At 38.4% G+C, this 16,646-nt stretch overlaps 1 pseudogene; it reads left to right on the top strand.

Annotated features, from left to right (window-relative positions):
• Positions 1-13,397, top strand: part of LOC122747566 — a 30,075-nt pseudogene extending 16,678 nt beyond the window's left edge.
• Positions 13,398-16,646: the final 3,249 nt, after the last annotated feature.

Raw genomic sequence — 16,646 nt, 5'->3', positions numbered from 1 at the left:
GCTAAAATTAGAGGAAAAGAAGGACACTTGGAGGGATGACTCTTTGCAGCAAATTTCTCTGATAAAGGTCTCACTTATCTAAAATCTAGAGGGAGCTGAGTCAAATTTATGAGAATAAAAGCCATTCCTTAATTGATAAATGGACAAAGGTTATGATTAAGCAGTTTTCAGAGGAAGAAATCAAAGCTATTAATAGCCTATGGAAAAATGCTTTAAATAACTAATAATTAGAGAAATTCAAAGTAACAACTCTGAGGTATGACCTCATACTGTCAAATTGGCTAAAATGACAAGCAAAATGACAAATGCTGGAAGGGATGTGAGAAAACAGGTACACAAACATTATTTGTGGAGCAGTAAATTAGTCCCACCATTCTGAAAGCAGTTTGGAACTATTCATACCCTTTACCTCAGATATATTGCTACTAGGTCCATACCCCAGAGATCAAAGAAAAGGGGAAAGGGCATGTGTGTACTCTGTGTGTGTGTGTGTGTGTGTGTGTGTGTGTGTGTGTGTGTGTATGTGTGTGTATTAGCAGTTTCTCGTAGTAGCAAAGAATTAGAAATTGAGGGGATAGTCATCAATTGGGGACTGACTGAACAAATAATGATATGTGAATTCAATGGAATACTATAAGAAATGATGAAGGGCAGCAAGCATTATATGTAATGGAGATAAGTTAGAGGCCTTCCCAATAAGACCAGGGGTGAAACAGGGATGTACATGATCACCTCTATTATTTAATATTGTACTAGAAATGTTAGCTTTAGCAATCAGAGAAGAAAAAGGAATTAGAGTAGGCAAGGAGGAAACAAAACTATCACTCTTTGCAGATGATATGATGGTATACTTAGAGAATCCTAGAGAATCAACTAAAAAGTTACTTGAAACAATTAACAACTTTAGCAAAGTAGCAGGATATAAAATAAATCCACATAAATCATAAGCATTTCTATACATGACCAACAAAGTCCAGCAGCAAGAGATAGAAAGAAAAATTTCATTTAAAGTAATAGTAGACAATATAAAATACTTGGGAGTCTACTTGCCAAGACAAACATAGGAACTCTATGAACACAATTACAAAACACTGTTCACACAAATCAAATCAGATCTAAATAACTGGAAAAATATCAATTGCTCATGGATAGGCTGAGATAATATAATAAAAATGACAATTCTACCTAAATTAATTTACCTATTTAATGTCATACTAATCAGACTACCTAAAATTATTTTATAGAGCTAGAAAAATAATAACAAATTCATCTGGAAAAACAAAAGGTCAAGAATATCAAGGGAATTAAAAAAAATAATGCACAGGAAGGTGGGCTAGCTGTACCAAATCTGAAGCTCTACTATAAAGTGGCAGTCATCAAAACTATCTGGTACTGGATAAGAAATAGAGTGGCGGATCAATGGAATAGGTTAGGCACAGGAGACACAGTAGTAAATGACTTTAGTAATGTATTTGATAAGCCCAAAGACTCCAGCTTCTGGGATAGGAACTCAGTATTTGCCAAAAACTGCTGGGAAAACTGGAAGATAGTATGGCAGAAACTAGGCATAGGCCAACATCTTACACCTTATACAAAAATAAGATCAAAATGGGCACATGATTTAGACATAAAAGGTGATGTCATAGGTAAATTAAGAGAGGAAGGAATATTTTACCTCTCAGATCTATGGAGAGGAAAACAATTTTTTTTTTTTGGTGGGGCAATGAGGGTTAAGTGACTTGCCCAGGGTCACACAGCTAGTAAGTGTCAAGCATCTGAGGCTGGATTTGAACTCTGGCCCTTGTGAATACAGGGCTGGTGCTTTATCCACTGCACCACCTAGCTGCCCCCAAGGAAAACAATTTATGATGAAACAAGAGATAGAGAATATTATGAAATGCAAAATGGATGATTTTGTCTACATTAAATTAAAAAGGTTTTACACAAACAGAAACAATGCATCCAAAATTAGAAGAGACAGAAAGCTGGGAAACAATTTTTATAGTCAGTACTTCTGATAAAGGCCTCATTTCTAAAATATATAGGGAACTAAATCAAATTTATAAGAATCCAAGTCATTCCCCAATTGAGAAATGGTCAAAGGATGTGAAAAGACAGTTTTCTGATGAAGAAGTCAAAGTTATATATTGCCATATGAAAAAATGCTCTAAATCACTATTGATTAGAGAAATGCAAATTAAAACAACTCTGAGGTACCACCTGACACCTATCAGATTGGCTAATATGACAAAAAAGGAAAATAATAAATGATGGAGAAGTTGTGGAAAAATTGGAACACTACTGCATTGTTGGTGGAACTGTGAATTGATCCAACCATTCTGGAGAGCAGTTTGGAACTATGGCCAAAGGGCTATAAAGTTTTGCATATCCTCTGACCCAGCAATAACACTATTAGGTCTTTTTCCCAGGGAGATCATGGAAAAGGGAAAAGGACACACATGTACAAAAATATTTATAGATGCTCTTTTTGTGGTGGCAAGGAATTGGAAATTGAGGGGTTGCCCATCAATTAGGGAATGGCTGAACAAGTTGTGGTATATGAAGGTACTGGAATACTGTTGTGCTATAAGAAACGATGAGCAGGTGGATTTCAGAGAAACCTGGAAGGACTTGCATGAACTGATGATGAGTGAGACGAGAAGAACCAGGAAAACATTGTACACAGTATCAACAACATTATGTGTTGATCAAGTGTGACAGACTTGATTCTTCTCAGCAATACAATGGCTCAAGATAGTGCCAAAGGACTCATGATGGAAAATGTTCTCCAAATCCAGAAAAAAAAGAACTGTGGAATCTAGATACAGATAGAACCATACTATTTCTATTGGTTTTTTTTTGTTGGTTTTGAGGTTTTTCCTTTTTCCTCTGATTCTTCTCTCATAACATGACTAATGCAGAAATATGTTTAATGTGATTGTACACATATAACCTATATCAGATTACTTACTGTCTTAGGAGGGGGAGGGAAGGAAGGGAGGGAGGAAAAATTTGAAACTAGAAATCTTATAAAAACAAATGTTGAAAACTATCTCTAAATATAACTGGAAAATAATAAAATATATGAAAATAAAAGAAATGATGAAAGGGATGGTTTTAGAAAAACCTGTGAAAATTCATATGAATTGATACAGAATGAAGGGAGCAGAATCAGGAGAACAATTTATCCAGTGACAGCAGTATTATAAAGATAATCAACTTTGAAAGACTTAGTAACTCTAAGTAATGCAATGACCAACCACAGTTCCAATGACTCATTATGAAACATGCTATCCACCTCCAGAAAAAACCAAACCAAACCTGATGTACTCAGAGTTCAGGTTGAAGCATATTTTCTTTTCTTTCTTTCTTTTCTTGATTAAAAAAAAATGGCTAATATGGACATTTGTTTTGCATGACCACATATATTTGTAATGGGTTCTATTTTTCTTGTCTTCTCAGTGGGGTTGGGAAGGAAGAGAGTTATAGAGAGAATTTGGAACTGAAAAAATTTAAAAATTAAATAATAAAAACAAAGTCTACTACTACCCACATGGTAATATAATGCAGAATGTCTTCTCCCAAAAGCTGGTCCCTCTATCTTAAGTGATCTAGGTATGCTTAAAGCTTAGCAAATTGGTAAAGACAAAACATAGGAATTATCAGTGTTTGAGGGATTGTAGAAGGACAGGCACACTGATGCACTATTGATGGTGGTGTAATTTGATCTAATCATTCTAGAAAACAATTTGGAGTTATCCTACTAAAGTAACTAAAGTATCCATTTTTTCCTCCCAAAGGAACCCATTCATTGGCATATATCCCGAGGTCAGTGACTGAAAAAAAGAGAAGGAAAAGAATGTTCCGTATACACCATCATATTTATAGAAGCACTTTTTAAAGTAGCAAAGAAGAAAAATCTGAAATTGTAAAGCATGTATAAACAAAAGTTGAGAACTATCTTTACATGTAACGGAAAAAATAAAATATCTCATAAAAAAAATAAAGTAGCAAAGAATTGTAAACAAAGTATACTCACATTGGAGGATGGCTAAACAAGCCAGGATATGAGTATAATGGAATGGGTAAACAAAGAAGATGAGCATGGAGTAGCATGAGAAGACATTATTTGATGTAAAATGAAGTAAAAACAGGGAAAAAAAACATACAAATGACTACAGCAATGTGAATGGAAAGAATAATAACCAAATAACTGAAACTGAATGTTGTGAATTTATAATGACTGAGATTAAGCCTCAAAAGATATATGAGAAGGAAAACTATGTGTGTGGAAAACTGCACCTATCAGGCTTTTTAGATGGTTAATTTTGATAAACTGTTTAGTTTCTCTCTCTCTGTCTCTTTGTCTCTCTCTTTAAAATAATTGATTGTTTTCTGGGAAGGGATAGGAAGAGGGACATATTGTGAAATATTGGTGATATAAAAAGGATATTTTTTTAATTAAAAAATTGAATAGGTCAAGGATACAACCTTCCTACCTCTTAGATAAGTGAAAGAAGTTAGCTAAGAAATTTTACCCTTTCATCCAAGTTTTATATGAGTTAAAACCTATGCTTCCCCAAACCAGCCCTTGGGACTTCTGAGTCTGTTAGATCAAGTATAATGACAGGCCAAACCATACCTCCCCCAAATGTCCTAAAGAATGATCTGAAAATTATAACATCATAATGCTCTTCCATTACTTGAAATGCCTTGTCCCACCTGGGTGTTTGGTTCCATTGTTAGCTTATGGTTGTATTGCTGCTTCCATTATGTTTAGGTCTTTGCGAATTATGATGCTGATGTTATTATTTTCATTATCATTTTTCCTCTTCAGTTCAGCTTTCTACATCCCACATGTGGTAGGAGCAACATCTGAACCCCTTCTCTCATTCAGGTTAGGCTAGTTTTATCTTAAAAGGTTTTGACCTCTTTCTCTTCTTTCAAGATGGCGGACAAAAAAACCCCAAGAGGAACTTAAGAAAAAAAGGACAAAAAGGAAAAGAAGGCCAAAAAGGAAGATGTGGTCGAGAAGGTGGTGAAAAAGCCTCGGAAGCATTGCAGCAGCAACCCGGTCCTGGCCAGAGGAATCGGCAGATACTCAAGGTCTGCCATGTATTCCCCGCAGGCCATGTACAAGCAAGCGCAAATACGCTGTAGCCAAAACCTGGGTTGAAAGGAAAAAGAAAGAGAAGGTGCCTGCTACCATCTCAGAGCCAGTTGGTGGGGATAAGAATGGAGGAAACCGAGTGGTGAAGATCCGCAAAATGCCTAGGTATTATCCTACTGAGGATGTGCCTAGAAAGCTGCTAAGTGACGGCAAAAAGCCCTTCAGCCGCACATGAGGAGACTCTGATCTAGCATCACCCCAGGCACGGTTCTGATCATGCTCACTGGCCGCCACAGGGGCAAGCGAGTGGTTTTCCTGAAGCAGCTGGCTAGTGGCTTGCTATTGGTGACTGGATCTCTGACTGTCAACCGTGTTCACCTGCAAAGAACTCATCAGAAATTTGTCATTGCCACTTCTACCAGGGTTAACCTTTCAGGTGTGAAAATTCCAAATCATTTTACTGATGCTTACTTCAAGAAGAAGAGGCTCCGTAAACCTAGACACCAAGAAGGAAAGATTTTTAAAATTTAATTTAATTTAATTTTATTTTTAGTGAGGCAATTGGGGTTAAGTGACTTGCCCAGGGTCACACAGCTAGTAAGGGTTAAGTGTCTGAGACCGGATTTGAACTCAGGTACTCCTGAATCCAGGGCCAGTGCTCCATCCACTGCGCCATCTAGCTGCCCCAGAAGGAGAGATTTTTGACACAGAAAATGAGAAATATGAAATTACAGAGCTTGTGCAAGACTGACCAGAAAGCAGTGGACTCTCAGATCCTGCCCCAAATCAAGAAGATTCCTCAGGTAGTGGCTACCTGCGTTCTGTATTTTCTCTCTCCAATGGAGTCTTTGCTCACAAAACTGGTGTTTTAAATGCCTGTCAGAGAACTCTTATTTAAAATATTTGGAATAACAAAAAAGTTTTAGATTTTGAGAAATTCCTTCAGAGTTGGTCGTTTCAGCAGACTAACGGCTTAGAGTATTGACTTCACTTTCTCATCACCCGAGTACAAAAACATCACTAAGACCTGGAGGCACTGGTGTGGAAGTTTGGCTGGAATATCACAACGAATAAGGTAGGTTATGGGAGTTTGGCTCAGCCGAATCAACTTGAGGTGTCCTCATTGTCTCTTCTTGTTGAATATCCTTCTCCTTCTCTGGCTAAGTAAATCTCTATTTGTTAACTCTTGCATGTGACTCATGCATGTCTCATTTTGTTTGAATATCAAACTTAAAACTACCAGGGAATTGGCCTGAACCAATAAGTTTATCTTGGAAAATAATGAGCTTCTTGAAGTGGGGAGGAGGATGGGGCTGGGCAGTGCAGAAGAAGGGAATTGGCTGTAACTTTTGGAAATGCCTAAAGAAATGGTGGTTCCTTACTCTGAGGTAGCCCCAAACTGTGAGATTAGACTAAATTGGCCTGCACTCAACAAGAAGAGAACATACTGTGTTCTTTTTTTTTTTTTTTTTTTAGTGAGGCAATTGGGGTTAAGTGACTTGCCCAGGGTCACACAGCTAGTAAGTGTTAAGTGTCTGAGGCTGGATTTGAACTCAGGTACTCCTGACTCCAGGGCCATGCTCTATCCACTGCGCCACCTAGCTGCCCCGAACATACTGTGTTCTTAAAAACCATACCTTGAAAATATAATTGAGGTAAACTATTTTAGGCCCTCCATCTTTCTTGGGCCTCCAGCTTGGGCCTCCAAATTTTCCTAAGTGATCTTTTCAGAATCCAATTTACCTCCACCAGCAGTCTGGAAGGACTGGATTTGGGGAGATGAAGAAAGACAAACTCAGAACTCCTGCTCAGCCCTTGCAGAGAAATGGATGTCTTTTTGTTGTGAATGTTATCACCCAAGGGTGGCCTCTTTCAAAAAGGCCTCTCTCGGCCTTAAGGGAAGAGAGGAGAACGAAATAAGCATTTATTAACCTCCTACTAGCCTGCAAATAAGCTCTTTTATTATCTCACTTGACTCTCATTTGAGTCACATTAGAAAAAGTTATATCTGTGTAAATGATTTTGAATGACTTGTTGTCCCACAGTCCTCAATCTTATAATTATATATGGACATAGCTAGCATTAAGGAGTAGCATAAGGGATTCCAACTGTGAGACAATGCAAACCAAGACAGATCCCTGGAATTTTAGGATTGTCTAACAACCGTGCTGAGGAAACTGAGGTTTGTTTGTTTTTTAAACTTGGAATTTGAGAGACTAACCACAATTTTGCCACAAGGATTTTGTTCTGATTCTTTGGTGCTAGCCAGTGGGGAAGTGCTTTAAAAGACAATGCTATATTCTTCCCAGGAGCCCAAAGACATTTATAAAATTAGGGATATGGACAAATGTGCCAATTGCACCCCCATTTAATTAGCTGAGGTCTTGCAGGGTGTTGCATCAATTTAAAAAGTTTCCACTCTCACTCCTCAACTGTGAACTATAATTCTCTCTCTGTTGGGCTTCTACTGAGGGGCCTGTGAAAAGCATAGGACTCATGGTCCAGAAACGTTTTTTGTATTGTAGCAGAAAGGGACACAGCTTGTATATGGGAAATAGAGCAAATTTATTGGCCTAGAGGAGGAATCTGAATACAGGAGGGCAAAGGCAGCTCAGACCCTCCTTCCCCCTCTCACCCTCAGTCACTTTCTTTATAGATCTTTATAGGAGTAAAGTCAGCCCTGCCATGGAGCAGAGTCAGGGTCCTGGAATGTCTGGGCTTTAGTGCTCGGACCTACAACAACACTATTCCAACATGGAGCAGAAGAGCTTGGGCCTTGGTAATGGTTGTTGCAGACCCTGGTGGTGAGGGCTTCAGTCAGAGGCAGTGGCCCTGAAGGGTTCTGGCTGGGGGACAGCGGGCAGAGATGCAGACCCCATCAGCAGTAAACAACAGCAGGCAGAGACATGGGCTCTAGTACCAGCGGTAGCATCCCAGTGGTGAAAGAGTGGGTGCTGGCATAAGCAATGACAAACGGCTGACCCATTGCAGCCCATTGATTACTGTAAAGTAAAACTAATTACCCATCCATGTTGCTGCCAGTGTAATACCTGATGATTATGGTATACTTCCTCTCCAGGGAGGGCTTAGAAGACAAAGGGATGGCATTATTGGGAGGGAGCTTGATTTATGGCAATGAGGGAGAGGTGAAAATATCTAAGCAGCCTCCTCAGAAGTGAGGCAGTTAGTTCTTCAGAGGCCTTTCATGGGGCAAAGATTTTGGATTTCACCAGGGTGACAGTATGGAGTAATTCTCCATGACCTGTCATGAGGATCAACAATTATGAAGGAAGTATCATTGATATTCCTATTATTGCTTCTGCTAAATGGTTGCCTTTTCACATTGAGAGACCCACTATGACCTGCAAAGATTTTGTACCACCTACTATATGCACTGAATCATTTAGCTTGGTCCTCCCTGGGAACTTACATGCTTTTGTTTTGGTTGTGTTTCTGTTTCAGTTTTTCTCTTTGTCCTTTAATGCTACCTGTATCAGGCCTCTACTGCTACTTGTATCAGGCTTCTTGAATACTAGAGGTCAGAGTAAAACAGTAACAGACCCCAAATCATTTCCAAGAGGTGGAAAGTGCTCTGGAAGACCTCAAGGACTTCTCTATTATAACACAGAATATCGTAGGAATATTAACCCCTCCCCCATGCAGTTTTGGCTAATTTTTTTGCTTAAACATTATTGAGACATTTCTCCAGATTTGTCTGGCTCAGGGAACTAACAACTCAGACTATTGACTTCATATGAGTACAAATCACCAGTGTGAACCTGGGGGAGGGTGTTCTATGAGATTTGGCTGATGGTTCACAATACAGGCAAGGGAGCCTTTGCTTAGTTGAATCCACATGAGATGTCCTCAATGATTATCCTTGTTTGTTTTTGTTTTTGTTTTTTTCAGGCAATGGGGGTTAAGTGACTTGCCCAGGGTCACACAGCTAGTGTCAAGTGTCTGAGGCCAGATGTGAACTCAGGTACTCCTGAATCCAGGGCCGCTGCTTTAACCACTGCACCATCTAGCTGCCCCCCAATGATTATCCTTGTTGAATATCCCCTGCTATGACTAAGTAAACCTCTATTTTGTTACCTGTGGAATGCCTTAAATAAGTGTCTCATTTTGTTCCAATACTGAACCTAAATTACTCAGATCAGACCCTTTCCAGAAGACCACACAACACTGCAGATATACACCAGTCATCTTATTCCCAAGAAAGAATGGGAGGATGGGGAACTCAGTTCCTCTTAAGTTCTCTATAAGTGTTGTGGAGTTTTCAGTTCCCATATAAAGGAAGAAGGGATACTTCTAAACAGCCTCTATTTGCCTGTTATTAAAATTTTGCTGAAGGCTTTAGACTGTGAAGGGTTAAAGAAATGCCGCTATTTTATAGTTGATTATAGATTACTATGTTACCTTTAATTCTTTAACAATGTTGCTTTTTTTTCAAAGTAACTATCAGGTATCTGTGGAAGGCAAAGTTATCTGGCCATTAATCATTTCCTCTCCACCACCTCCTTCCTTTTGAAAAGGGACAGGGGTGGCTAGGTGGTGCAGTGGATAAAGCACCAGCCCTGGATTCAGGACTACCTGAGTTCAAATCTGGCCTCAGACACTTGACACTTACTAGCTGTGTGACCCTGGGCAAGTCACTTAATCCCCATTGCCCCACAAAAAAAAAAAAAAAGGACAGAGTTGATCCGCCCAAGACATACCTATCTCTTCCCATATGGCTGGTTCAGGACATGACCTTCTCTTTGGTCATCAGTTGCTTCACTGCTCTCCCTAGCTCTTAAATTACAACAGTTTGCTTGCTTTTAACCTGGAAGCAATACAATGACCCTCAGGACCACTTCTATTATTTTGTTAGTTTATGTTAGACAAAAGGTATTAATATAAGCATCACAGCTCAGAGACCGTAGTTAGAAAAAGTGACAGGTTTGTATCTATATCCTATTTAAATTCTAAGTATTTCCACCTAATCCCTGGCTTCCTCTATTCCCTTTTGCTTGTTATATAATAAGTATATAGACAAGCAGGATCCTCTCCTACTAGCCTACACATAAGCTCTTTTATTATCACATTTGAGTCCCATTAGAGGGGGTTATATTTGTGTAAAATATTTGGTTTTGAATGACTCTTTGAAAATGGCAAAACAGCTGAACCAACAGTCCTCAGTCCTATAATTACATATGGACATAACTAGTATTAAGGAGTAGCATAAGGGACTCCAACTGGGGGACAATGCAAACCAAGGCAGATCCTTGGAATTTTAGGATTGTCTAACAACTGTGCTAAAGAAACTGAGTTTTGTTTGTTTGTTTTCAGGGAAGGAGAGGGTCCTAGGGGATATATTTAGGGGAAGGTATTTATTCTGAAACTTCCATCATAACAATCCTGTAATACTTATATACTATAAATATTATTCTCCTAATAAAGCCTTTATAATCTCTAGGTATCTTTATCTCGTTTCCCCCTTTTACAGAAGAGTTGGTTCCCTGAGCAAGACTACATTTCCCCTTCCCCCTCAGGATTCTAGGAATACTCCTGAGGGGCTATAGGGATATCTTTTGAAAAAGTTTAAATATATTTTTATCTATATCATTAAAATTGACCAATTATATATATATATTTTTTGGGGGGGGTTGGTCAATGAGGGTTAAGTGACTTGCCCAGGGTCACACAGCTAGTATGTGTCAAGTGTCTGAGGTTGGATTTGAACTCAGGTCCTCCTGAATCCAGGGACAGTGCTTTATCCACTGACCAATTATATTTACAAGTTTTTCTAACATTCATTTAAAAATATTTTGAGTTCCAAATTCTCTCCCTTCCTCTTGCCCCTCCTCTACCCCTTGAAAAAGCAAACAATATGCTATTGATTATCCATGTGAAATCGTGCAAAACATGCTTCTATATTAGCCATGTTGCAAAAGAAAACAATGCACACAAAACAAAGAAAAAATAGTGTTTTTTAAAAAGACATGCTTCAATCTTCATTCAGAATTCATCTGTTCTCTTTCTGTAGGTAGATAGTATTTTTGATTATGGTTCTTTTAAGATTGTCTTGGATCCTTGTCTTGATCAGAGTGGCTGTCTTTCCCAATTGATCACTGTTACAAGATTGCTATTACTGTGTATAATGTTCTTCTGGATCTGCTGACCACTTTGCATCAGTTTAAATCAGACTTCCCAGGTTTTTCTGGAACCATCTTTCTTGTCATTTATTAAAGCACAATAGTATTTCATCATAATCATACTTGTTCAGTATGTTCCCCAATTATAGGGCATCCCCTCAATGTCCAATTCTTTGCCACCACAAAAAAGAGCTGCTATAGATTTTTTTGGATAACAAACATTTTTATTTAAAGTTTTGAGTTCCAAATTTTATCCCTCCTTCTCTCCCTTCCCTCATCTCCCCTGAGGCAATAAGCAATCTGATACAGGTTATATATGTGCAATTATTTAAAATATTTCTTCATTAGTCATTTTGTACAAGAAAACATGAATAAAAGAAAAAAAATGAAAGAAATAAAGTGAAAAATAGCATACTTCAGTCTGTGTTCAATCTACATCAGTTCTTTCTTTGGAGGTGGATAGGATGCTTCATCATCAGTCCTTTGGGATTGTCTTGGATCATTGTATTGCTGAGAATAGTTAAGTCATTCACAGTTCTTCATCAAACAATATTTCTGTCACTGTGTACAATGTTCTTCTGCTTCTGCTCACTTCACTATAGATCAGTTCACATCAATCTTTCCAGGCCTTTCTGAAATCATCCTACTTGTCCTTTCTAATAGCACAATAATATCCCATTACAATCATATACCACAGCATGTTCAGTCATTTCCCACTCGATGAACATTCCTTTGATTTCTAATTCTTAGCCACCACAAAAAGAGCTGCTATAAGTATTTTTGTACAAAAAGGTATTTTTCTCTTTTTTGGGATGTCTTTGGGATATAAACCTAGCAGTGGTATTACTGGATCAAAGGGTATGCACAATTTGATAGCCCTTTGGGCAAATTGCTCCCCAAAATGGTTGGATCAGTTCACAACTCCACCAGCAGTGGATTACTATCCCAATCTTCCCACAGCTCCTTTAAATCCAACATTTTCCTTTTTTGTTGTATTTGCCACTCTGATAGGTGTGAGGTGGTACTGCAAGAGTTGTTTTAATTTGCATTTCTCTGATGGATAGTGATTTAGAGTATTTTTTTATATGACTATGGATAACTTTGATTTCTTTGAAAACTGCCTGTTTATACCCATGACCATTTATCAGTGGGGGAATGACTTGTATTCTTATAAATTTGATTCCGTTCTCTATATTTGAGAAATGAGACCTTTATCAGAGATACTTGTTGCAAAAATTCTTTCCCAGTTTTCTGCTTTCCTTATAATTTTGGTTCCATTGGTTTTGTTTGTGCAAAAGCTTTTCAAATTTATGTAATCAAAATTATCTATTTTATAATACTCTCTATATCTTCTTTGGTCCTAAATTCTTCTCCTTTCCATAAATCTGACAAACTATTCCATGCTCTCTTAATTTGCTTATGGTATCACCCTTTATGTATAAATCATACACCCATTTTGACCTTATTTTAGCATATGGTGTGAGATATTGGTCTATACCTAGGGTCTGACATACTGTTTTCCAGTTTTCCCAGCAGTTTTTGTTAAATAATGAGTTTTTGTTCCAAGAGCTTGGATCTTTGGGTTTATCATATACTAGGTTACTATTGTCATTTCCTATAGTGTAATTCATGCCTGTTCTGTTCTACCATAGATCCAATGTTTTGCTAGGTCAACCTGGTCACTTAGGACTTAACTCTTCACAAGGATTAGCTGTTCATAAAATCTGACATGGACTCTAGCTGCTGGACTTGTAGTGGCTAGCTCTTCTGACCTTTCAAAGCTCACAAGATTTTAGTTTAGTCTTATATCCCTTAAGGGCAGGAAAGAACAAATGCAAAGGGACAAAGAACAGAGATTTGTATTTACAGGTCCTAGTGGGGAGATTAAGACTTAAAGCCTTTCTCTTTACCCAGAGCCTTATAGTATGTCTTCTTCACTTGGAATCGCCAGTCAGGAAAGAAGGAAAACCCTGGCCTGTTAATGCTTCTTAAATTCATGACCCATTCCAGCTCAGTTACCAACCAAAAAATCTGTTTCTTCACCCCCTGATGAGCAGATCAGAAAAAGTAATCTCTGTGCATTCCCTGAAGCCCACATGGGGCTTGCAACAGCTGAGCATGCTGAACACTCTGATAAAGATTGGGTTTGACTAATCCCCTGTTACATTAGTTTTGCAGAAGAGAAAACTGCCCAAGGTCGTTGACTAGGCTCAGAGCTGGGATTCAAACTCTTGTCTCCTAACTCCCAGTACAGTTCTTTTTCTACTATACCAGGCTACTTCTTCAAGTTTTAAATTGAAGACAATGAGTCCATTTTTACTTCTCTTGAGTTTTAAAGGAATATCCAGGTGTTTGAAAATAAGAGATTGAGTCTGATGTTCAAGTTATATAGGACTCCTTTTGCTTTTTCTGGCATTATGGTGTCTGTACTTTGTGACCTTTTCATCTTATTTTCCACCAGACTTTTGGGATAAAGAGGTTTCTTACTGAGAAACAGAAGCAAAATCATACTGTTCCTTATTGGATTTGCATGAAAACTGGTGATAAGATCATGTACTACTCAGACACTAGAGAAGAACCAAGTCAAGTTTATACAAATGTGATGACATGTATTTATTTTATACCGTGTCTAAACACTTTACAATGTCATCCTGATGAGAAGTAAATGCCACTATCTTCCCATTTGTGAAGCTGTTTGTTAAGGTACTGTCAGAAATGAACTTGTTGAAGAAATCAACCTTGCTATTTTCTTTTCATGTATTGTGTTGATAAATTCAGTAATAAGTAGGTATGTGATATAAGAAAAGACATAGGGGGTAGCTAGTTGGTGTAGTGGATAAAGCACTGGCCAGCTTACTAGTTGTGTGACCCTGGGCAAGTCATTTAACCTTCATTGCCCTGCAAAAAAAAGATATACTATAGAAATGTTTATTGAAGGAAAAATAACTACAAAACAATAAAAAAGGAATATTTCAAAAATTTTAAAAGAACAATATTGGTCTAAAGAAAAGCTAGAAGACACTTCTACCCACTCCTTTGCAGAGGTGGGGAGGTCCATAGATGTGGATCATTGAATATGGCAGATGGTTTTTTTTAATGTATTGGTTGATTTTACTGAATCCCTTCTCTTTGTTTCTTTTTTTTTGTTTTTGCAGGGCAATGAGGGTTGAGTGACTTGCCCAGGGTCACACAGCTAGTGTCAAGTATTTGAGGCCAGATTTGAATCCTCCTGAATCTAAGGCCAGTGCTTTATCCACTGCACCCCCTAGCTGCCCCCTCTTACTTTCTTTTCTAAAAAAAAAAATCCATTGCTTTAAGGAATAGTTGAATAGGAAAAGTTATGGGGAGATAATAAAGGTAAGGTAAAGATAAAAATTAGAAGTAAATTTAAAATGAAAGGTAAAGGTAAGGAATTAAAGGTAATAGGGAGAAATCTAGGTGGTATATAAAGAAAAAGTTATCTATTAAAAATCTATTTTAAAAGACATAGGAAATTGACCCAGATATGAATATGAACCATTCCCCAATAGATGTGGTCAAAGAATATAAAGTTTTCAAAAGAATAAATACATACTATCAATAACTATAATGCTCCAAAACACTCTGAGGTATCACATCACACCTATTTTGGTAAAGATGATTACAGAGGATAACAACCATTTAGAGAATAAAGAGTAAAGAACATAGGGGTTGGGATAAGGGTTGGTCATCCCATGGCTACCAGCAGTGCAATTTTATCTGTAGCCAATGTCTGCCACACCTGCAGTTCCTTTCTTCAAGAACATGAGAGATGACTTGTGAATGAACACGCTGGGAGGGGAGGTAAGGCAGTTTATCTGAAACAGCAAGGCAATGAGAGAGAGAGAGACACAGAGAGAGAGAGAGAGACAGAGAGACAGAGAGAGAGACAGAGAGAGACAGAGAGAGACAGACAGACAGAGAGAGAGAGAGACAGAGAGAGAGACAGAGACAGAGAGACAGAGACAGAGAGAGAGACAGAGAGACAGGGGCAGAATGAACTAACCAAGTTAAAGCACACCACCTTGACAACCATTTCTCCTATGACCTTTATGAAGAAAGACAACAACCCTGAGCTGAAGAACCTTAGGAATAACAGCATCCCCTAAACCATCAGACCTGCTGCCAGCCCAACCCCTAAAACCATTATTGAGGTAAGAAATCTTTATGGAGAAGGGGCCAACCTTTCCCTTCACTATGAGCAACAGCTGATAACTTTTGAGCAATTGCTAGTAATAACCCAGAAAAGAAAGTTCTTGTCTCCAAAGTCTTTGGCACTGCCAAATCAGCCAATTAGTCAATAAACATTTTATTAAACATCTATTATCTATTATGTGCCAAACCCTCAGGATACAAAGAAAGGCAAAAGAATCCCTGCTTTTAGAGTTCATGGTCAAATGTAGAAGACAACATGCAAATAACTTTGTACAAATGACTATCAATGGGATAAACTGGAAATCAAGAGAGGGAAGGCACTAGCATTAAGAAGGATTGGGAAAACTTCTGTAGAAGGCAAGATTTTTAGCTGAGATTTGAAAGAAGGCAGAGAAACCAGGAGGCAAAGGTAAGGAGAACATTCCAGGTATAAAATATGGCCAGTGACAATGCAAAGAATAGGGAGATGGAGTGTTGGATGGCCAGTGTTACTGGATCCAAGAGTGGGGATGTTAGGTTTAAGAAGAATTATAAATTGAGGGGGGAAGGTTATGAAGAGCTTTGAATGCCAGAGGTGATTGGGAGCCTTTGTAGTTTATTGAATGGTGTGGGGCAACATGATCTGACCTACGATTTAGGAAAAATTGCTGTTAGGTGAATGGAGGGTGGACTGGAATGGGAAGAGACTTGTAGCAGGCAGACTAACCAGCAGGCTATCATGATAAGCCAGGCATGAAGCAATAAGAGCCTGTACCAAGGTAGCAGCAGTGTCAGAGGAGAGAAGGGGGCATATATGAGAGATGTTATGAAGCTAAAATTGATAGGTATTGGCAACAGATTAGATGTAGGGAGTGAGAGAGAGTGAGGGATTGAAGATGTTACCCAGGTTATGAGCCTGGGGGACTGGGAGGCAGGTGACAGTAATAGGGAAGTTTGGAAGGAGGAGGAGTTTAGGAGGAAGTGTTGAGACATCTAAAGCTATCATGTTTGATTTGTCCAATAGGCAGTTAGAGGTGAGAGACTGGCAGTCAATAGAGAAGTTAGGGCTGCAGAAGTAAATTTGAGAATCATCAGCCTAGAGATGATAATTGAATCTATGGGAGTTGATGAGATTATCAAGTGAAATAATATAGAGGGAGAAAAGAGGAAGGCTCAGCACAGAGCCCAAATGGTTCAACATCAGAAACCGATATGATTTTATCAGTGAAAATGACATTAAAGAAGAA

This window comes from Dromiciops gliroides, chromosome 1 (assembly GCF_019393635.1).
Source record: "Dromiciops gliroides isolate mDroGli1 chromosome 1, mDroGli1.pri, whole genome shotgun sequence".
Classification (NCBI taxonomy): Eukaryota; Metazoa; Chordata; class Mammalia; order Microbiotheria; family Microbiotheriidae; genus Dromiciops; species Dromiciops gliroides.
Note: the sequence above shows the minus strand (reverse complement) of the source record. Positions and strands in the feature narration are given on the sequence as shown.